This window comes from Thunnus maccoyii, chromosome 10 (genome assembly GCF_910596095.1).
Source record: "Thunnus maccoyii chromosome 10, fThuMac1.1, whole genome shotgun sequence".
Classification (NCBI taxonomy): Eukaryota; Metazoa; Chordata; class Actinopteri; order Scombriformes; family Scombridae; genus Thunnus; species Thunnus maccoyii.
This window is the reverse complement of record NC_056542.1, coordinates 17,162,151-17,185,641: the sequence shown is the minus strand read 5'-3', so window position 1 is coordinate 17,185,641 and position 23,491 is coordinate 17,162,151. Positions and strand designations below refer to the sequence as shown.

General features: G+C 41.2%; 1 protein-coding gene across 2 annotated transcripts in view; it reads left to right on the top strand.

Moving 5' to 3' along the window:
- The first annotated feature begins 515 nt into the window (after positions 1 to 515).
- galnt1 (UDP-N-acetyl-alpha-D-galactosamine:polypeptide N-acetylgalactosaminyltransferase 1) overlaps positions 516 to 23,491 on the top strand; it is a 44,661-nt gene continuing 21,685 nt past the window's right edge. The window contains exons 1-3 of one of the 2 annotated variants that reach the window (XM_042424435.1): positions 1,553 to 1,620; positions 2,141 to 2,230; positions 19,054 to 19,166. The gene's annotated coding sequence lies outside the window, so the exon portion shown is untranslated. Of the gene's footprint in view, positions 956 to 1,552; positions 1,621 to 2,140; positions 2,231 to 19,053; positions 19,167 to 23,491 lie in introns of those variants that run through there. The other variant, XM_042424434.1, reaches the window with a different exon arrangement.

Below are 23,491 nucleotides of genomic sequence, written 5' to 3'. Positions count from 1 at the left end.
GGTTCTTTCTCTGCTTCAAACGGGATTAACTGCAAGGTTTATCCACTAGTGATTTGTCATATGTGATTCATAGGTCTAATTATAATACAAATACTGTCTGACTCATGTAGAAAGATGGACGGCTTTATTTTTTTTCTTTTTGTTTTGACTTCATCACTGGTATGATTTTTGTTAAATCCTTCTCATCCTTGTTGCTCCTATGCCAAGTTTATTTTTTATGAATTATAGAAAGCATAAATTCATGTTTGTTACTGTGGCTCCAAGATTATCTTTTAACCATAATGTTTCCATTTCTGGCCATGTCGACCTAGCCCATAACACACTGATGCATGGCTCTAGACACATTTGGATGAAGTTATAATATTTTGGGGGGGGGGGGAATATTTAACAGAGGATGGATCAGTTATAGTATTTCTTCCGGGTTGAGGAAGTGAAGGGAGGGATGAGCAGTGATGCTGCCTCTGTTTGCTCCGCACATCAGCAGCTCTAGCTCCTCTCTCTCACACACAGAGAGAGAGAGAGAGAGAGAGAGAGAGAGACCGACCCAGGCAGAAGCGGCACGTCCGCCCGCAGAGCCCGATCACACCGCATAGCGTTACTGCTGCCGGCTGCACCGACACTCATATCCACGCTCTTTTCTCAAATGGATGTCTCCTCTAATATCGCCCTTTGACACCGGACGGTGCGCTTGTAGAGGCGTTCAACGCTCAACACCTCATACCCGGCTTGGTTTTGAGGTAACTGGTTTGTCTCGGCGACAGAGAGAAAGAGAGAGGGTGAGGGAGAGAGAGGACCACACTCCCCCCCCCCTCATCGTTAGCTCGCTAAGCTAACGTACCTAGCCCGCTAACTTAGCTGTGATACTTTGTACCGTGTCGGCGTCAGTTTTCTCCCTCGTAGCCAGCCTGCTGTCTCTCTCCATACAGCGGTGGATTGAGGTGCCCTGCCACTCTAGGTAAGTGAACAATACAAGGAAAATATTGTGTTATTGTCGTTTTATTCCAGCCACAGTGTCAACTAAGGACCACCAGCGTTATCTGTAGCAGCAGCAGCAGCAGCAGCAGACTGGCGCTATGGCAGAGGGGGCTCTTGTTGACAGAAGCAGCCAAGCAACCGGGATGTGATGCGACTCACCGACCGTTAAACACACATATTGTCACTTTACTTCCCAATTAATTAGCCCGGCCACAACCAGTCTGAATTGTGCTTAACGAAATTGCTGTTTTGTCGATAATGATGCTCACAAGTACTTTTTTTATTTAAAAAAAGTCATCTAATGCTAGCATTTACTCAGCCCTGTCGACTTGTCGTGAATGGGCCACTGCCAGGTTAACAGTATCTCACACTTGCCGCATTTGACCGCAGCGAGTTTTCCAAACCGTCTCTTCAAATAAGCTGTGAGACAGTTATGAGAGAAAACTGCCTGTCTGTAAGCAGTCCGTGTTTTACAGTTGACCATATTAAGGGACTGTAGAGGTGGTTATCTTAGTGAACGTTTCCTCATTTGTTTCTGACCGTTTCTGACTTCCAGTGTTGCATCACAATCTGAAGAGATGAGCTGTACAACCGGAATTTAACCCCTGCTTGGGGCTTGGTTGTGTCTCCTGTGTCCTGATAGAGGTCAGATGGTTTAACTCAGTTTGCTGCAAATAGGGGGGAAATGACTAGTGGCCAGATTGAACCCTTTTCGCTCCTTGAGCTATAGTCTTTGACAGCCCTCTCTCTTAGTTGAACAGAGTTTAATTACATTTCATGTAACTCAATCACTAAGAGACCTTTTATAGGGTTTGGAAGAAGCTTGTGGGGCCTTACCTGTGTATATGATGTGATAAAGAGTGAATGAGAGACTCACTGAGTGAATGAGAGAAGAGAGAATACGCGTGCATGATTAAGTACCTATTAACAATGCTGTAATTATCTCCAGAGATAAGAAAATGCATTCACTATCAATCCTGCAAGAGTCGGCAGTTGCGGAGCAGAGCAGATGAAGATGTGGGAGTGACAGGGAACCAGTTAAATTAATCTGTCATGTTTCTTAAAGGGAGGGAGAAGAGGAGCATGTATTATTTATCTCCAGTGTGTGTGTGTGTGTGTGTGTGTGTGTGTGTGTGTGTGTTGCGTTGTGTTGCGTTGTCTGTAGGTGTGCAGTAGGAGAATATGCTGCGTTTCTGGAGGGGCGTTGCTGTGTCTTTTTGTGCGACCTGTAGCACGAGTCCTGTGGTGCCAGAACGTGAGTTCGTAGCTTTTGATCATGTTTTAAACAGGAATATCTTTGTGTGTTACAGCTAATCTACACAAAAGAAGCAACACTGACTCGATCATTAAGATCAATATTCTAAAATGTGACGGTTGTTGCCTTGAAATAAATACAGATCATATGACTTACTAGCTCTCAGCACTTGAGTCTTTCCTGACCTGGGTTGTATGTGTGTCATATTCAGGACCTTGCCTCACAGCTGTATATCTGAACTCAGCCCTGTGTTAAGGCATGACTGTCCAGCATTGGAAGGAAATGAATCATGTTCCTCAATTCAAGGCTGTGGAGTCGGCATGATGTGTTTCCTGTGCTGTGTGTGTGTGTGTGTGTGTGTGTGTGTGTTGACTGTGTGTTCAGGCCTCAGCAGATGTGCCTGCCCGTGTGCGTGTATGTGTGTCTCTCTGCTTACATATTTGTGAGGGCTGATTTGGGATTTTTGGCAAAGTGGGTGAATTTTTGGACAGTCTTTGGGACATGGATTTTGTTATGAAATGAGTATCTGGATTAGGATTAAATTGGGTTCTGCGTCAAGAAGTTAGTGACACCAGTATGTACGTCATGGTGGTTTAAGCTCATATAGAGGCAATGTGTAAGTAATAGGCTGTGTGTGTTTCCGCTGTGTAATAGTAATACAGGTGGTAATAATCATAATAATAGCATGTCTTGGAATGTAATTAGTCTAATCTTTACACAATTCCCAATTATAAAGAACCTGCACATGTGCAAACAAGATGTTTCACCCTTCCGGTGTTTTTAATAATTTTCAGAAATTAGCAGAATTTTTTTCCCTTCATTTTAGTGGTCGGTAGATGAAATCGAAAGCGAGGTATCCACTTTGTTTGTGTGTGTATGTGCTCATAGAGGGTGGCTTTGGTGCATTTATTGCTCTGAGCTGGTCTGGAACAATAGCTCTATTCTGGCTCATGTCTCCGGAGGGAGGCAGCAGCATTCGGCGTTCCCGGCACTCTGTGTGCCAACAAGGCCTGGTTTAGGATTGGGTTTCCACAGCCACCTGGAGCTCAGAGCACAGGAATGCCATTGTTCCTCCTTCCAGACTATGGCCGGATCAGACACACATGCAAATACACACATGCGCATAAACAAGACACATGTACACACACTTAGTTCATGGTATTCAAGATGAGCTCATACAAACCTGCTTGTCCCCCGAAACTCAGGTCACCCTTTGTTATGCTGTCATTGCTGGTATAAATAGAAAGTGAAACATCAGGCCTGCGCATCCACTGAGACCTGATATTAGCAGCGGAGCAATATGTTTGTCTGAGTGGCTGGTTAGTAATTTCACCTGCAAAACACAGTAAATAACCGAGAGCTGAACTCATTATAGTTCTACTCGTTCTGTAGTTTAAACTCTTCCTGCTTTTTATCTGCAACCCGCTAAAGGCTTGAGGCAGGGTTGTGAAGAGAGTAAGACGTGGTTGAAAATGAAACAACTGGTCAGTTAATCAATTCAGTTGATTGACAGAAAATTAATCAACAAAGAAGCAGTAGTCATTTATCAAAACATGCCAAAGATCATCTGGTTCCATTTTCTCCAATTTAAAGATTTTCAGCCTTTTGGTTGTGTATTATTTTAGTTTTTTTGTGTTGTTGATCAGACAAAACAAACTATTTTAATAGAAGAAATTGTAATGGGCAGTTTCCGCTATTTTGAGACATTTCCTAGACCACGCAATAATCTATCAGTCATGAAAATAATAGACAGATTCTTTGATAATGAAGATAATAGTTAGTTTCAGATCAAAATGCCGCCAAACTTCAAAAAGTGTCATCTTGAAATTGAATTGGAGCTCATTGATATGACCACATGTTGTTATAGAGAGTCTAGAGCAAGCTCAGCAAAAACGTATCTGTTCTAGCTGACAAAATTGCTCAGCTATATTGTAAATGAGGTGTCTACGTCAATATATTTCAGAGTCTAAATAAAGGTTGAATGACTAAAAATGTCAGTTTGACTTTGTTTACTTCAAAGTTGTCTTTTTAATCATATTTTCCTCTCACAAGAAAACAACGGAAACATCAGCTTTCAGTCAGACATCTGATTACTGACTTCTTTCTAGCCAGCTACTTCTCTGAGGCGGGTTTTGTTTTTAATAATGTTGTCTGATCACCCACACATCTGACAGATTTATTTCCGCACTTTGCATCAATTGGTTTTAGCTGTGTGGCAGCACAGAGGGAAACTGATATGCGTCTCACAGAACAACCTATTGCAAAATTCTCTCTCCACCGTGATGTAAAAACCTCGTGTAACAATTAACGTGAATATGATTTTATTTGTTTGTGTAGAATAAGTATCTGTGTGAGTATTTTCTAGGCATTTCTTTAGCCTTTCTTTTTTTTTTTGACAAGAGACAGTAGAGAGAGAAGATGACGTTGCGATTACATGGTCAGCCTGGGCCATCAGGGTGCCCCCTTTGTCATCTTGTAATTGATAAAGTGAAGTTTGATATGCATATTCTTTATCCTGCCTTTGTTATTATTAGATTGACTCTTTAACTGTAATCTTGTAACCTAGATTTAGTGTAGTCCTCACAGAAACTCCAGATGTTAATAGCAAGTTTAGCTAGATCAGATAGCGGAGACCTAAATGGTTGATCTTAAAGTGAGAGAAACAGAAAACGGATGAGAAGCAAAGAGAGAGAGAGAGAGATAGCCATCAGCAGCATTTAGCAGGTTTTTTTTTTTTTTTTTGCCTCTGAGTTTGAAGTCAGTCAATTGCAGTTGTGTGTGTGCGTGTGCGTGTGTGTTTGCCTATGCGTGTGTGTCCTCTGGCTCTCCAGCGGGTCACATTAGGGATAGAGTTGCATAGAAGTGGGTCAGCCAGTGCCACCAGGGAGTCTTGCCAGCTCCCTGCTCACGCTCAGCCTGCAACCAACTAAAGGCCAACACAAACATAAAGCCCCAGTTTTCATTTGTGGTCAGTAAATGAGAAATGTTTGTGAGTATTAACTGTGTGTATCCTCAGATCTATAGGAAGAGACTGATCTTATCATTGATTAACTAAAAATACCTTGGTTTGTTCACTGTACTTTGACTCCTCATAAACAGCTTTGCTGGAAAGGGAAAAGCCGTGAAGGCAAAGAGAGCAGCAAGCCTAAGCTATGGCACAGTATGTTTAGACTGCATATAGGGTCTCTGCAATTGATTCAGAGCCTTTCACAGTCAGTGTGTCTCATCTGGATGGACACAGTGTTTTTGCTAGCTCAATGATAAAGAAATAGGATTTAGTCTAGTATTCAGCAGAGGTTTATTTCATCTCCTAGTTACTGTCTCTTGTTTTCTGCATTGGTTCTCCTCTGACAAGGAAATAATGGTCTGTTTCTGTCTCAGTTTGCTTGCCTGGGTCCCCGCATTGTTGAATTGAGATGACATCATGAGGTAATAAGTAGACGGTAATGTAAGCACAGTTTATGGCTCAATACAATAGAAATAAAAGCTGCTGCTTCAAATCATATACACCTCCGGTTGTTGGATAGTGTTGGAAAGCTTCTTCCTGACAGTGAGACTGGGGGAGGTCTGCATCCATCCAGATATTTCTGTAACTTTCCAAACCATCCAAACATTTCTGGCACTGGTGACGGTCTGTACCGACTTTTGTCAGGTGTGCTCTAGTGTGAAAATAGGTGGGGTGTCAAATGGTCAGCAGCAAGTAATGTTCTGTTTATCATTTAGAGTCTCTTCCTCCACGGTGTTGACTGCTGAACCACTCGCAGTAAAAAGCTTCAGCAGGGTTTCCGCCAGAAAAGTTATTAGGCCCGGCGGGGGTGGTTGGGGGGTGTGGAGCAAAAGTCAGAGGAGCAGCTGAGATTTTCACTAAAATGAGAATAGCTGGGTCACCTTAAAGGAGTCTACCTTAAGTGAGTCTGTGCATTTTAGTTTAGAAAACATCTTAATACTTTTAAAAATTCCCTAATGCTGGCCCAGCAGGGGGTCAACTTAGGCCCAGCAGTCCACCGGGCTTGCAATAAACTGGTGGAAACCCTGACTTCCGGACAAACTTTCTATAATATATAAATATTTTGAATTAGTGAGCCTCAAATTGTAGGTGGTCAGCATTCCAGCACATGAATGATGAGTTATTCACAAGATTAACATGTTTCTTGTTGTCATGTTGTCATTGAGAACAGGGTACAAACAAAAATTAAGAATGAGTAACTGACATGAATCAGAGTGGTGGCATTTGCAGAGTCTGTTATAAAGGAGCCTTTTTTGAAAATAAAACCAAATATGTGATGAGTTTTGGATTGTAATTTCCGATCTTGATGTCATTATTTGGTGGTAAAGTGTAAATGCCTGAGTGGAGCATGTCTGTTATGTCCGGTTCTTTGTCTGAGTATTAGAGCATCCCTAAAATTAAAGTTAAGATCTCGGCTTCAACCACGACGCACACAGACATTGAAGTTTAAAAAGAAGTATTAAAAATGAGTCTCAGTTTTGGGGACATGAATATTATTAGAGTTAGGGGAAATGAACATCAAAAGAAGTCAGATTCCAATGTGTATACAGCAGACGCGTGTAAGTTTTCAACCTTATTTGAATTTGTCTCGTATCAGGATAATAATCAAATCCTATTTTCCTCATTCCGTGTACACCTTGACATGTCAATGCAACTTTGTTTGCTTGAACGAAATCCAATTGCATCAGCAGTTGCAATTGACTTGTTGTTGCACATCCATCTAGCTTTATACTGAGTACTTCAAGTCATTCAGTGACACAGTTGACTTCATAGAGGATACTGTGCATTGGATAGTATGAGGCTTTGGCACTTTGAACATCTGAATAGAGTGAAATAATATGGATGTGAACAGCTCAGTCGGGTAGCGTTAAGTAACCCTACACACCGTGTTCAGCTTAGCTCCAACAATTCCCTCCTTTGTAAGAGTGTGCTGTTCATGTGTGTCCGTATGTTGCTCACAGCATCTGTTTCAGCCTGAGATATGACCTGACAGGAAAAGACATAGTTTCCATGGCGACAGCCCCTGCTCCTTGCCCATCCCCCCCTACACCCGCCATAGGAGGAAGTGGAATATGTCCAATTTCTGCTGAGTCATGGAGAAACAATGGTGTGACACCGATTCACACACAGATGTCTCTCTTGACTCTTGACTAAGTGTGTTTTTTCACGTGTTTCACTCTGTTTGACTTTTTAGACTGTGTGTTTGTTTGTGATACTGTTTTGGCTTCTCCAGCTGGCTTGTAGGCCTGTTTGTTTTGTAACACTTGAATGTCATGAGGATTTTCAAACACTGCAGAGCGCGGGGATTAACTCCATTTCTGAAAACAGCGCCTTGGTCAAGGGCAATAGCAGGAGTACTACGTACTGTAGCTTGCCTGTCAAACTCAGGACCTGCTTGCTGTGAGGTGACACTACTAAACATTTAGCGACTGTGCCGCCGTATCCACAGAGCTGCTAAGTCAAGAAAAACCCAGAGAGGATTTATAGAGATTTACGACTCAATTCTCAGTTCTTTCATCCAAAAAGAGAACTCTGCTTCTACCTGGATGACAGCTCTTAATCGGTCTTTGTTCACAGTGCTTTCACACTTGCATGGATAAAAATTGTTGTGGAAAGTCAGTTTTCTTCCATGATGCTGATTAGTAGTGTCCCTGATTGAGATTTTTTAAGACAAACTCTTGGTCATGGACTGATGGACAAAGCAAAATATTATTTATCACACACTCAGTCTGGGTTAGGGAAGAGGTACAACAAAACGTCTTATGCATAACAGATGCCCCACAGTGATTGTATGACAGGTGGATAACCAGTGAGTGCAAGCAAAAGTAGAATTGTGTGTAACGAAGCACTTTGATTTATATTTCATTTGCTGGATTAGCCAAAAACGTGTGATTATTTTATCAAGCCAATCAAACAGCTTCTCAATTAATCTTCAAAAAAAGATGTTTATCAATATCACAGTATAGATTTACATGTATTGTTATAGAGGATTTAATGCATATTGCTCTCCTCTAGGCTTCACCTTTAATTATCTTCACACCTGTAACAAGATTTTTAGATGTTATTGTTAGAACAGTAGCAGGTAACAGGTATATAATGAATAGAGTAGCCCCAAATTATGTTAAAGGGTTGATGAAATGACCATACACACAGTAACATGGGCCAGCCCAGTAATGGATTGAATAACTTTTATATTTTTGTCACCTCACTCATAACTTATAAATTAATTACTTTTTCTGTTGCTTAGTTTCTATTATGGAAAAACAACGTATTGACAGAAGGAAAAAGACGTTCAGAAATCTGACCACCCATGTACATAAAAGCTTTGCTCAACTCAGTTGGCTTGGTTTGAATGAGTTTCAAATCAAAGAGTCAACATGTTTTTGCTATTTATTTCTACTAAGAATGAAGCCTTGTGGTTTGAGTCATCCCGGCATCACAGCTGCTCGTCAGTGATACGGCTCTCTTGGTGCTTTTGTTTTCAGCTATATTTAACTAGGAGTGGGGTGCAAAGTCATGTTCATGTTCAGCTTTTTCTTCAAGTGAAGGTAAATTGTGCCAAAAGCAAAGTCATCATGTTAAAGCTAAAGTTGGTATCCAAATAGACAAACATGGAGTACGTTCACATTGCTTTTGTTTACTTATCAGAGGTTGCTTCTAATTAGGCACCCAAACAAACCCAAGAAACAAATTCAATTGTGTAAAATCTTACACAAAGGAAACTAATGAGGATTGTGGCTACATTCTCAAAAGTGAAGCTGCACTTTCAAGGTTGTTTAGATCATCAAATGTAGCAAACAAGGTCGCAGGCAAAATTTGAATCCTAAATAGCTTACATGCACTCAAACTTTGAAAAGTCTGCAATGTGCAAGTTTTAGGGCCTCTCACACCTACCTTGTTTGGTCCAGACTTTCGGACTTTTCAGTTTGATCTGAACCAAAATTACAGGTGTGAAACTTCCAGACCGCGTCCGGACCAAACAGCCAAAGCTTGATCCAACAAAAAAAGGTGATCTCGGTCCAGATAAACTGAACCGTGGTTCAGTTCGATTCTAGTGTAAAAACATTTTTTGGATGGTTCGAAATTGTCAGGTTGTTAGGCACCATGCCTGATTTCAGGCATAGAGCAGTTTGAAATTCATATAATACTTAATTCATTACATTGTACACATTTACTCCTGGACAACTTTCAGGCTCACATATCTCTTCTTGCTTTAATCCCTGCTTTCACACCAATTACAGGAAGTTCCAGCAGGCTATCGTCAGAACCGGAAAAAGGAAAATGAGCCATGGTAGCACATGGGGAGAGGAAGAGACCAAGTTTTAATTGAAATATGGTCTGACGACATTATAAAAAGTCAACTGGAAAAAACTCATAAAAATGCCGACACTTTCTAGGTATTTTCGGAGAGCATGAGAGAGAGAGAGGATATGAGAAAATGAGAGAGCAATGCCACCTGAAGATAAAATAATGCCATAATAATATTATTATAGTGACAATGGAATGAATCTGTTCACCTGCCAAATTGATATCATTGACGCACACCCATGTACAAAGCAATTAATGTCAAGTACAGGGAGACGCAGCTCATGTAGGTGATGATGACAGGACGAAGGTTTGTCACATTAAGTTCTTTAATGCCCTCCCATAATTGCAATGTGAAACCAAAACTTACCAGTCAAATCGATACAGCATAACAAAAACATGAACCTTGGTTCAGGCTTGAAAAGGGCCCTTAGATAGAAAGGAAGACAAGAACTAGAGAACAGGAGGGCACAGAGGACTCCTGCTGTGGCAGCTCTGTGCTCTGTCTTGTGTGACGGAGCGAGCTATCTGCCCCGGGCTCGCCCCAACCAAGGTACAGCACACCCCTCTGGGCCCACATACACACACCCATCCATCTCTAGTTCTTATCTGCTAGTAGTTGCTTCTCTGAGTTTCTGTCTGTGTGTGTCTGTGTGTGTGTGTGTGTGTGTGTGTGTGTGTGTGTGTGGGTTGGTGGGTGGGTGTGGGTGTGTGTGTGTGTGTGTGGGTGGGTAGGTGGGTCTGTGTGTTTGTGTGTCTAAGGACTCTTTGAGTGGAGTTGTTCTAGCCTGGTCACACTGATAGTCATATCAACAGTTACTCCTGGCTGATGGACCACAGAACAACAGACCCATTGTTTTTCTGAGCTTGTGTGCGTGGGTGTATATAAGCCATCAGAAATTGCAGTTCTACAAGCCACAAATGTCAGACGTGCTGCGCTCATGTATCCAGGGAATGTGAGTGTGTGTGTCATATGTGCTACAGTGTAAATCTGCCAGAGGCTTGGATGTGTGTCACTTTGGCTGCAGTGGAGGATACTGCCTCTTTAATTTCTGTGGGGGGGCGAAGGGGGGGGGGGGGGGGGGGTTGCCTGGCTGAAAAAATGTTTCATGAAGTCAAACAGAGACCTCCACTTTTTGTTTTGACCGTTTTTTTATTGACCAGCTGTGCAGAACACAATGCTTTGACCATTTTATTCATTCTTGCTTAAAGTGCAGAAAACTGTGTGTAGAGCTAGCCATATTATAATAGGGCCCATTGATGCATAGTAACAGGAAATAGAGATGTAAATCTGTGTGACTTCTTAATAAGGCTAGATTGGAAAGAGGATGGCCAGATTAGTCATGCCTCGGCCTCATACTGGATTTCACCTGCAGTCATTAAGTCAAAGTTATTGCAGAGCATTTGGAACTCACAATGAAGGCTTATTGGAGGTTATGTAGTGTGACTAGGAGTGTGTGAGTGTGTGTGTGTGTGTATGTGTGTGTGTGTGTGTGTGTGTGTGTGTATTGGGGCTATTGACCTCATGACGGAGCTGCTTAAATGAAGTATTGATAGAGCTTGGTTAGAAAACGTGTGTGTGTGTGCATGCGTGCGTGCGTGTGCGTGTGTGTGTGTGCGTATGGAGTTGTATGCGTATATATTTAGATCCTCGACCAGTGATTGATTGTGCATTTTGCAGCAACCAATAGGCTATTGAATGTCCGTTTTTTTGAAATATGGTCTCACAGATCAAACCACTTGAACTGTCCTAGTAGTGTTAAATGGCAGGATTAATGTGGGCCGAGCATGCAAACAGACAGGTAGGTTACATGCTGCTGCTGACTGCCAGTGATGGACAGAAGCTAATGGAAGGACATCTTTAGTTGTTGATGAATGGCTTTTAATGGCATTGTTTGAACAGTGAGATGAAACATGTCATTCTCACCTGTAAAAGAACAGATTTGCTTTTTGTTGGAGGTTGAGGCAGATATTATACACACTTGCAGTGACTCAGCACACTCAACTAACCAGTTATATTATAGGGGGTCTCCAGATGTCTGCTGCATGTATTATGTCATCCTAACTCTGAGTTTACTGAAGTTGTGTTACACTAAAGGGGACACGTTATCCTTTTTCTGTTTTTCTGTTATTCATATATTGTTATGATGTTGGATATGTATGTTAAACATGGTCAAAATTCCAAAACTTGAGGTTAAAATATGTAGAAATGCTCCCTGCAAGTATAAAGCCAGAGCATTTTTTTTTTTTTCCACATTCCCAATGAGCGCTCATCACGCATGCCTATGAATGGCCGACCCTTCCGTTGCCTTGGTTGCTAAGGTTGTTGCTAAGGTTTTTCCATGTGTTGTTTGCATTGTCCACTCTCATATTTTGGATCGGATTCCAGCTCGAACATGTACGTATGTATTTGAGAGGTTGACATTTTGAGTAAAGAACGAGAAAAAGTAGTGAAATCCTACAACTATAGTTTATTTCATGGTTTGTTGACGTAGCCTCCTGAGTCACTGGAAGTCCACTGTGATGCAGCTCCCGAGAAGCTAACCAATCAGACTAGAGTGGGCTCATCGGGAGGGGGGCCTTTAAGAGACAGGAGCTAAAACAGCCTGTTTTATACAGAGGCTGAACTGAGGGGCTGCATAAAGGGTCATTATAAGATAAATAAGATGTTTTTTTTTAACTGTAAGTCATGCAAAAATATTCTAGTAGAACCCCAGAATATAAATATAGACCTGGAAATGTGCATAATATGTCCCCTTTAACAGTACTCTTTAATTTTCTATTGCATCACTGACCAGTTGTGTATATTTGTTGCTGACCACCAACTTAATGATGACTTTCCTACTAGTACTTGAAAATAGGCAAGTATCAAATATATTAAGCTCGTGTGTTGTGCCAGTATATGGCTGCTGTAAGAAAGAGATTTCTTGCATGCAAGTTTTGTTAGATGTCTCAAACATACATTTAAATTAAAATCACAATATTCAATATTGTGTTTACAACCAAATCAATCTTTAGCAACTTCCTTGTAGTTATACTACTTCCTCTGGAACTAATTCTGTTAAAGTTATATTCTTCGCAATTTCTTCTTTTAATTCAAAAATTAAAACAAAAAAATATGCTATTCGTATCATAGTATCTTAGAAAAGCTACTGCATTTTCATTAAATTCTAACCACAGTTTTCAAAGAAAAACAATGTACAGTCCTGTTTTAACTGATGAAGGAGCATATAAGGTTTAAATGTTTTTCAACAGATGAACATACTTTGAATTCTCTTCTAACAGTTTTATTTATTTATTGAAGAAAAAATAAAAACTAGCAGTGTTATTGCTTGCGGTATAGCCACAAATTGACTTGAGGCTTTTAAAAAAAATGCAGTGAGAGCAACTTGTTTTTCTTGGGTGTGGGCGATGTCTGTCATACCAGCCATATGTCACAGAAAATATTTTGGATAGGTTTTCTTGCAAAGAGTGGAAACAACCATAATCCTCTGTGTGCAGTGGACTTAATTTTATGTAACTGTTTTAATTTCACCCCTTCAAGATGCCTGTTATATTTATGTGCATTTCTTTTTTAAATGACTTCTGAAGACGTTTTCTAGAATTTATCTCTGTCCTATATATGTTACTATCCTTTTTTCTGTGGAAGTTTTAAAGCCTTTTAGATACTCTGCTCTTAGAGAAACACTAGATGGAAAACTTAGTTTTGGATCATTAATGTTATTGCAGTGTATACTGCTAAAAACAGCCTCTGTTGTACAGAAAATGTGTTGAATTCACACTATGCTACAAAAGGAGGAGATTGCATGCTGCACTGAATTGCTAGGAAGTCTGTCCTGGATTGGGAATGTTGCCGGGAACGTCTGAGCACACAGCTGGGGGCATCCACGCACTTAAGCTTGATCCTGTTAACATGGCTTCAGACCAGAGCAGGGACAGCAGGGAGATATAGAACCAAGAACAAATCACAAGTCTCCAGATGTCACAAAGACACATAGAGATACTATAGATAGGAATTTGGGCTAAATCTGTTTCTTTGTAAGCAGAAGTACAGGACACAGAGAAGGGAAGGTAGTGTAGTGTGTGTGTATTGTCATCACTGTCATGCCAGTAAGTGGTCTAGTGGCCTGCTGCTCTGTTTCCTGTGCTCTCTACTCCCGGTAAACAGGAAGCAGATATGTCTCTTTCTCTCTGTAACTCTCTCCTTTCATCTGTCCTTTTCTGTCTGTCCCTTTGTCCCTTTGTTCTTCCTCTTCTTACCCAGCCTCCCTCTGTGAGTACATGCAGTATATCTAGAAAGTGACAGGCCCCTAGCTCCCAGTGCTCGTCCTTATTATGGAAAGCAAAACAGGCTGTTGTGTGAGCCGTTTCATCTAGACCAAGTGTAACATAGTGGCGTGTCCAGGGAAGTTGGACAGCTGCTTCTTACCTATTTTCTCCTTGCTCTATTCCTGGCATTCCTGTTTTTCCTCCCTGGGCTTCCCCTGGAAAGCTGTCAGAAAAAGTGAGCTACAGCTACAGTCGCCTGTGATACTGTTGTTGTCATCTTTTGTTGCCTTTCCTCTGTACCCTATTTAGCATGCATGGATTTGGTGTTTGTGCACGAGGTGCCGTAGGCCCCTCAGGGTCTTCCTTTCCCACACCACTGGAGACGAGGTGTTTGACAGAAAAGGAGGTTGAAGGGACAGGCTGGAAGGAGGTGGAGGGGAGGTGCAGTTGGCGCAGGATTGGCACTGTTTGTTGTTGCTAAGACCAAAGATGTCATCATCAGACTCCCTCTGTTACAGCATACGCTACAAACAGAGTCACATAACACATAGAAACCCTGGCTGGGAACCAAGCACACACACACACACATACACACAAACAATTCATGCTGATAGAAAGCTATCACACGGTCTTAAGAAAAGAGACCTTTCTCCCTGTCTTACCCAGTCTCTTCTCTGTATCTTTCTCTGTCTTTTGAGAGAAAGCGGAACAGTTAGGTTTAATGCTTGGCCATGGCTGGTTGGTCACAGTGTGCTCACGCTGAGCTTGGGGAATTATGAAGGACTGATTTGACTGTCTGTTAGTTTTAGCTCAGCCTCAACTACCCTCCAAATTGTCCAGAACAAAGGTTGTTTTAGAGCTCCTCAACCTTGTTTGGCTCAAGTCCCATTTTGAGCACTCACGCATTAGCATGCCAACCTGACTTTGCAAGGTGCTATGTGGGTTCGGACATGCATAAACCACATGATGTGTGTTAAGTGATTTCTGCTTGCCGAAAGAAGACTTATGCTGGCAAGGAGAGATTTCTTCATTTATCCACCCATGACTCATCCTCACCTCTGCATTTGTTAGCCTGCCTCAGTCACTGGTTTTTTGGATTTCAGACAAGAATTACGTCGACCCAGGCTGAATGGAAAGAGGCCTGTGTAGGAGAAGAGTCAGACTTTGCAGATTAATAACAGGGAGTGTACTGAAGGGACGGAGAGATAGAGGCAGCAGTAGGGTGGGATGGTGAGGACAGCCTTTTGGCTGCAGAGCTGCATTTTCTGTGTTGGTTCTCAGCTGGGCACATCTGGAACAAAGAGAAGTAAGGAGGTCGAAAAACAAGAGGGATGGTAAAGACTGTAAAAAGAGAAATAGGGATGCAACAATCCAGCTTTTTCTTTACCAGTATTTAAGTTAAGATTTAACTGTCACACAAGTGTAGATGTTGTAGGCTAACACTTTTCTTTTTTGTGCATATTTTTATTTTATCTATTGTTGTAGACAGTTTGTGAGATTTTATTGCTATAAAGCAACAATATTGGTGCAGTATTTATGATGTCCCAACTTGAAGGTTTATAAAGTGTATTTAATATGTGTCACCACTTCTGGCTGATACCTACAGCAGCGTATTGCTGCCACCATGACAAAAAAATATTTACTCAGTTTCTTGTAATAATGAGAAACTTTTCTCGTTTTAACACATTCCTTTTCATGTTATTACGAGATCCTTTTTCACACTATAACAAGATAGTTTCATGTTATGACATACTTTCCTGTTATTAGATACTAAATTATGCAATTTTAACAAGAAACCTTTCTTACTACATCTTTTTATATTGCAAAATGTTTTCATTATTTCACAAAATGAATGCATCTCATTACAACAAACTTTTCTTGTCATAACATGAAACTGTTTTATATGGTTTGGTATTCTTGTGTCAGTGCAGCATTGGCCTAGATAATGTCATGTTGCACTGGCACAGCTCACTGTTTGCACAGGTCCATCTCTGCTCTTTTGCTCTGCATTACACAAGTTTCCATCTGTTAATCTAACCAGTGAGGCATCACATCTTGATGTATGAGGTGTACTAGGTAGGGCTGTAGTCAACCAAAGAAAATCTTGGTCGACTAAAATCGTACATAATCTTCAACTAATCGATTAGTCGCGGGGGGCGTTTCCCAGGCAACGACACAGAGGTTGACTCACGTACCGGAACAGCACTGCACCTAGACTCCCAAATGCTATATCCATTCATTCGGATATCAAATATTTAAAAAAAAATTTTTTTTGGCCTTGTGGGGGTTCTCGTTGTGTCATTATGGAGAAACACAGATTCAGTAAACGTTCAGTATGGTCAATAAACGTTGAGAACAGTTAGACCCAGCAGTCTCCATTAGGTTGGGAGAGTTCAAAGTTCACAGGTAATTTGTTAGTCTGTCCCTCCTGCCGCAGGAAATAATGGATTACTCCTGGAAAGCTATTGATGTAGCACTTTTCTCCTTATGAAAATAACACGGAGATTATTCGACCAATGAGAATCTAGTCGGACGAGAGCATATCGACCAACTAATCGACCAGTCGACCAGACTACAGCCCTAGTACTAGGTGTGTGCTTCTTTGCGTTAAAATTAGGGATGTCAACGGTTAATTAACGGAGAATATTTTTGATCGGTTACACGTCAGTCCATAGGTTAATTTACATACACACTCTGCTAACAGCTAGACAATTATATGTTTACAACATCAGATATTCTTTTTGAATGGATAAAGTACTGGTGTAAAACTGACTCCTACACAGAGTGTTGCATTATGGGTTGTTTGTAGCATTAATGTTGCTAGGCAAGCAAGTGTCTTAAAGTGTGTATAGTGTGTTAGAGTCAGTCAGCACTAAAAGTGTTTTGTTAGTCCAGTTTAACCTGCAGGAGTTTCTGAAGGCTCCTGTAACATGTTTTTCTGCCATGGAGGAATTGAATTTATGATGAGTGAAAACGAGTCCAAAGCATCTTCCAACGTCTGTACTGCAGAAATGGAATATGTCAAGCTGCCAAATACTACTGTCACAGATCGCAGGAGCTCAAAAAGACAAACAGGCAGTCTTATAAATGTTAACTGCCGGAGAAGAAAATTTTTGACCGCTTCCAAGAGCCTGGTAGGAGAGTGTGTGAGTATGTGGGGTATTCGTACCTCAAGCCCAAGTCTGTTATGCCATCGAGAGCTTCTGTGACTAAATGCACTGAAAAACACTTTGAGGAGAAGAAGGATGAGCTAAAAGTCAAGCTAACCAGGGCAGACAAGCTAGCTCTGACCACCGACTGCTGGACAGCTCACAAATGAAAGCTGATGTTGCATCACAACTTTTCTTAAAATTAACCAGTTAGTTATCGGTTAATGGGTGTCAGTCAGTCGAAAGCAAAATTAACTGCAACTGACATCCCTAGTTGAGATCCAGCATATTTTGTGAATGTGTAAAATCAGGTCTGTCTTGCAGCTGCTTATTACAACTCCCTTTTAAAGGGTATGGTCAAGGTTTACATTTAATAAGAGAACAATTAATAACCGGGTTGAGGAAAAGCTGAGATAGCTATATAAGTTGGAAGACCTCCCAACTTTACTGCACTGCTTGAGAGGAGCCCAGTGAACCGCACGGACATGGTGTCTCGCTCTCATTCAAATGTTCAAATTCAAATTTGGTTCATTAGCATGAAGATGATTTAGGTCATTGTTGCCAAATCACGTTTCACAGTGTTGACTTTCTCATTGTCTATGTCTCTGACATAGTCTTTTATTGTCTGTCTCTCTTCCTCTTCGTGGTTGATGGGTGTTTACCTCCTGAACATACAGCACTCATACAAAGACTAAATCAGAAAGAGTAGAGGAAGAGGTTTGCTCTGCAGACAGTGACCGAGATGTGCGGCTATTTGCACTGCAGTGTTTGTGTGTGTGTGTGTGTGTGTGTGTGTGTGTGTGTGTGTGCGCGCAGGCATGTGCGACTCTGTAGGTTTATTTTGTGATTGTCAGGGGAATCTGATGACTATTTATAGAAGCTTTTGCTTGTCCTGCTTCCAATTTGCAGATGGATTACATTTCACACAAACTTTGTGGCAGTGTTTGTGTAAGATAAAGGGAGAGAAAGGAGATAGGGAGACAATTTGCGACAGATGTGTGTGAGAAAAAGAGAGAAAGGTAGGGTGGAGATGATGACTCACCTAGGAGGAGACAAGCACAGACACCTTTGGTGGCCAGGACCCTTCTCATACTGAAGCAAACCTGCACTGCAGTACAGCCCCCTCACACTCACTAACGCAGGAGTGTGTGGGCTGGTAGGGAGAGATTTATGGTATGGCTCTTCTTGTAATACAAACTCTAATACGCACACATACACAGACAGGCAGTATAAAATCCCAGCAGACCAGAGTGATGACTTGGCTTAAAAGTAGGCCAAGGACCAGATTGAAGGACATACATACACACACACACACACACATACACACATATATACCCACACTGAGTCATATTCACTCTCATCTTCATTCTCTCTGCGGATTTTTCAAAAATAGCAGATTAATCCACTGAAATGAGCAGTTCTGAGAGTTCGTCAGTTGTCCATCCCTATATCCCTCTACCGCTTCATCCCTCTGTCTCCTCCCTCCCGCTCCTTTTATCCCGCTCCAAGGCTGGCAGAGAGAGTCTTTGGTAATGTTTGACCTTTGAGTGGGTGTGGAAGGAGGGAGGATGATGGATTTATAACACAATATAGAAAGATACAGAGCTACACTGACCATTTGTAAGTCTTTGACAACTCTAAACTTTCCAAAGTCCCCTCTTCAGACATGTTTCACTGAATGATGATGCATTTCCACAAATGCCAGGAAGTGTTGGTGTGACTGGAAACATGCCTAGTGACATTGTGCCTCTGACTGTGTGATTATGTGAGAGAGATGAGTGTTATTATTGTACAAGCACAGCAAGGAAGTGTGTTTTAGGCTGTTGACTGACAGCTTCACTTTCTTCCTGTGGTTGCTTTGTGGCTTTGCGTCCCCGAGGTGCGAATCTAACGCTCTATGTCTCTTTTCCAGGCCTTTCGGAAAAAAACACAGTCCCCACATAGTGCGACTGGAATGTTTAAGAGAGAAAAGGACAGGGAGACACAGAGTTTTTCCTGACTTAACTTCTCTGTGCAACTGCTTAACATGCATGCTGCTCTGTCCTGTAGCCAAACAATGTTTAATCTGTTTGTTTCTCTCTTGTCCCTTCAAGGAGCATGTTTGAGTGACGGACAAAGGAGGAAGTGGGATCTCTGACGCTCCGCCCTCTCTGCTGGTGGAGCACCCTGCACATCTGACCAGAGACCCCTTTAGTCACTTGGACAGGTATGAGTATGGGAATAATGAGCATCATGTCAATAGAGGCACAACACTGTAGTCGTGGTTGCATCAGTTCATCAGCTATCGGTTGTCTGCCTCATGCTTCAGCATCAGTGGCTCATTGATTGATTTTACTAATGTTCATATATGTGGCCAGCTATCTCTGATGTATGCTATGGTGATCCATGTGTTTATAATGCTGGGACATTACAAATGCTCCCAAAAGAGAGAGAGAGAGCTTTTTTCTAAATGATCCATTTGGTTTTGGGGTCTGGCTGAATTCTGGGTTGTTTTTACTGTATACCTAAATAACAGGTATTGTGTGCTTTACATGTTAAGTGCATGGGACATACACTTGATGTAGTTATTGGTAATGGCTTTATTTTTAATGATAAAGATGTGATATACAAACCGACACCTCTGGACCTATTTAGGGATTTCATTTCTTTCTTTGGGTGTCTGACTCATGTCAGATGCTTGCTGACACAGTGGTCCGAACCTTATCCTCCCAGTTGAAAACATTGTTCCCACTATGCTGCGTTGCTACAACAGTGGAATTAAACTGTCTATTCAAACAATTACTGAGATCTCAAGCTTGTGCTAGCTTGTCTGTGTGCAATACAGGGTTAAAGATTAGCACAGTTAAAAAAACAAAAAAACAACTGTTGTGTAATGTTCTTGTAGTTTTTCTTACTTCTTACAGTAGGTAGTGACATGGTTTATGTATGGGGATACATGGAGATGAATGTTCTCTATACGTATACAACAATCAGACAATGCGGTCTTAGATACTGTTCAGAAGGCGAAGATGAGGAGATGACAAGTTCAAGAGGAAGAGATTTTGTGTGGTTCATCAGTAGGAATAGACACAACAATGCCAGGGTTAGGCTTTTGATTTCCAAAGAACCATTGATGCAAAACATGTTTCCAGATTCCATAGTGCTGTTTACACCTGTATATTTGCATTGAGACCATGGTTTTCCCTTCCTATCTGACTCAAAGCCTTTGTATTCATGGCTACCGCCTTTGTTGAAAATTCCGACGTAATGTTGATGGAATGAAAAAAGCGGAACTCAGCTGCGACGGCAGTGCAGCTCTTTAAAGTTATCTCTTGTAGTTCATCTTCAAACATGGCAGCGGTTGCAAGCGTTTTTTGAATTAATGAGTTAATAATTACCTTTGCGAGATGAATGTGAAGTATTGTATTTTCTACACCGTCACTCAGAGACTAATGTTAGCGGAGCAGCGAACTCCAGCAGTAACAAATGAGACCGGCTGACCAACACACACTGCAGCATTAAACAACTTAGACCAACTCTGAGGTGAAGAAAATAACTTGGTGCTCAATCTGTTTCACCTCAACAACCCTGCGCCCCCTCAGTGTGTTGGACAGCGATGTCTTTCCCCGGAGCTTACGGTGCAGCAATGAGGCTGCTCTCCACTACTGGAGACATGATGTTAATAGCAACACAGAGGAGCACGCCTCCTCCCCTTCAGTTTGTTATTCTTATACAGGCAGGAGACTGTAAGATGCTTTCAAATTAATTTATTCATGAATTAATGCAGTTAACTTTTTAAAATGAAAAGGCTGTGGACCATTTATCTTATCGCCAGTTCTGTTCCATATTGTATTTCAGTGGAGTAAGGACACCAGTGAATGGTTTGGCACACAGTATACTGGAGCAAGAGACTGAAATAGAGTCCCCTTTTCTATTCATTCAGTGGAGAATCAGTTTTGAGTTGAGAATCGACTCAGCACCCTAAGTGTCGTAACAGTATCAAATCAGGAGATAAGCATATCGTCCCAGGCTTACAAAATAAACACCATCATTTGTCACAGTCTTTATTTTTCATCTTCTTGTTCCATCTTGGTATAAAATTTAAATCTCTATGGACATTTTTGTCTGTCAAATCATGATTTTTTCACTTAAGTGTACAACACTAAGGTGTGCACACAAACTGTGTGCACCGCACCACACATGCTCCCCAGCCTTTTGTCTCAAAAAAATCCAGGGAAAACTTTGTGAGACTGATGTAGATTCGATCTGACATGGGTGTGTGTGGGTGGAATATCAATATATCAACTCATTGTTCTATTATAAATTATTGTAGTAAAATGAAGCAGATTAACAACAGTAACAGTACTTGACTGCTGCCTTTTTAAGAGCCTGTCAACACCACATTAACCTTTTAACAATGTCCATGTTTGTTTATTGTGTGTCTTCAATGATTCGGGTGTTTAAGTTTCATGTATTACTATGACAAAAACTAGCATGATATATTTACTGTAAAGGATTAACAAACTCAAGCAAGTTTTTTCACACTCTGTGGAGATGAATGTTGACCAATAGCTGCCTGGGAGGTGAAAGAAAAAAAACATTGCAAATATCTGCTTTTAAGAAAAGCAAAACAAGCTTTTCACATTATTTGTGATTTGACAGATTCCGATTTCTTATGTGGGAACATCAATAATATTTGCTCAGGGTAAGAAAAATTGTATATTAACAGCCACAAAACCATATGGTTACACAGGTGCTAATTTCTGTCTAGAGAGTAAAAGTAAAATCTGGGTACACCGTGAAAGTGGTTAGTAGGCAGGGATACCCCGCTGTAATGCCAGAGCCTTGTAAATCCTGCCTGGTTGGCATGAGTAGTAGGAGCAGCAGCGCTGGGAGCAGCTGACTTACAGCAGAGGCCAGACACACTGACACGAACCTGCTGTAACGGCTTAGTCTGTTACTATTGTTATTTGATCGGGGGAGGTTGGGGGTGAGTATTTACACCAATTAACACTCTTGGATATTGTGTTTATTGGGTTAATTGTTGTAATGCGCTTTTTTTTTTCTTCTACTGTGTCAAACGTGGGATTACGAGTTGTTAAAAGAGCTATTACAGTACACAGGCGTCACACAGACTAAGAGGCATGATGTTGTGGCTTGTGTGTTCATAAGTCTGTTGTAATTTATGTATGTCCATGCATGTGCTGTGGGCCTATGTGTGCGTCTGTGGTTTACGGGTGTAGCCAGGCAGCTGTGCTCTCTCCATCCGTCAAGGGACCACCCTCAGTGACAGTAATATGTATTGATTTTGGCCGAAAATGCCCGAGTGATTGGAGATTGAAGTGTTTAATTCCACTTAGCGCCTGTGCCAAGCTTTAAATTGGTAATCAATTTCAGCTGGGACTTTTACGCTGCTGTGGGCACTTCTCTCTCTTTTACTTTGTGTTTTTTTACATTGTTTCTTTAAACTTTCTTTTCTCTCTCTCTTTCTGTCTCTCTCTCTCTTTCTAACAAAGAATTGTATTAGCTATTGTAGCAATAGGGTTGGGTAACGGTTCCGATACATTGGTACCTACTGGACTGAATCGCAATGCAGATTTCAGTGCTTCATTTTGGTGCCACTTAAATGCCTGAGCTGTCAATTGAACTATTCGCCCTTTGGTGCTCCGAAACTGACCTTACAGGCAACAGACGCATCACCACATGTGCCTTCGCTAGCTAACATTACACTTGTTCTGATGGCAGCAGGTAGCCTACGGTTAGCTAGTAGCTACCTTAAAAACCTAAATGCCTAAAGCTAAGCGGTCTAAAGTGTGGCTGTATTTCTCTCGAAAGGAGTCTTACTCTGGGATGTGCAACAAACGTTTAAAAACAATTGTGTGTAAATGGGGTAACACGCAATACACTTGAAAGCAGATGGATGCACCGTGTTTGACTGCTTGTGTGACCTGATACCAGACACATAAGCCAGCAGTGTGGGTGTCCCCAGTCCCTTCATTAGGGAGACAATCATTGATCCGAACTCAAAATTTATTTTACATTATTAGCACTGTAACTATTATTTAGTGTTAAATTCTTGTAGTTGGATTAGGTTTTATTTATTATGTGAATTTGTTAGATAAATTTGTTTTGTATTTATTTATATTTAAGTATACTTTAAACTTTTAAGGAGTTAATATATTGTTCAATTACAAGTTCAAATTTCCTTTTTCTATTAAAAAAATGTTCTTTAATGTTGTTGAGGGGTAGGGTTATAGTTGCAACTGTGGTTATTTATCTCTTGTTTCAACAACTTTTTGCAGGACAACCTCAAGCTCTTTGCGTCGGCCCTCCCCACATTCAAATGAAAGAGAAGGCTGCATTTTTTCACGCGACTAATATTGGCCTGAAATTCAGAGCCAAAGTCTGTAGGATTCATCCTCTGGGAACCATGAATCTTTTTCATTTCATGTTGTCTGATAGTTGTATAGATATTTCAGTCTGGATCAAAGTGGTGGACCGATGACATACAGACATTTCCATCCCTAGAGCCATGCTTTTAGTATGGCTAAA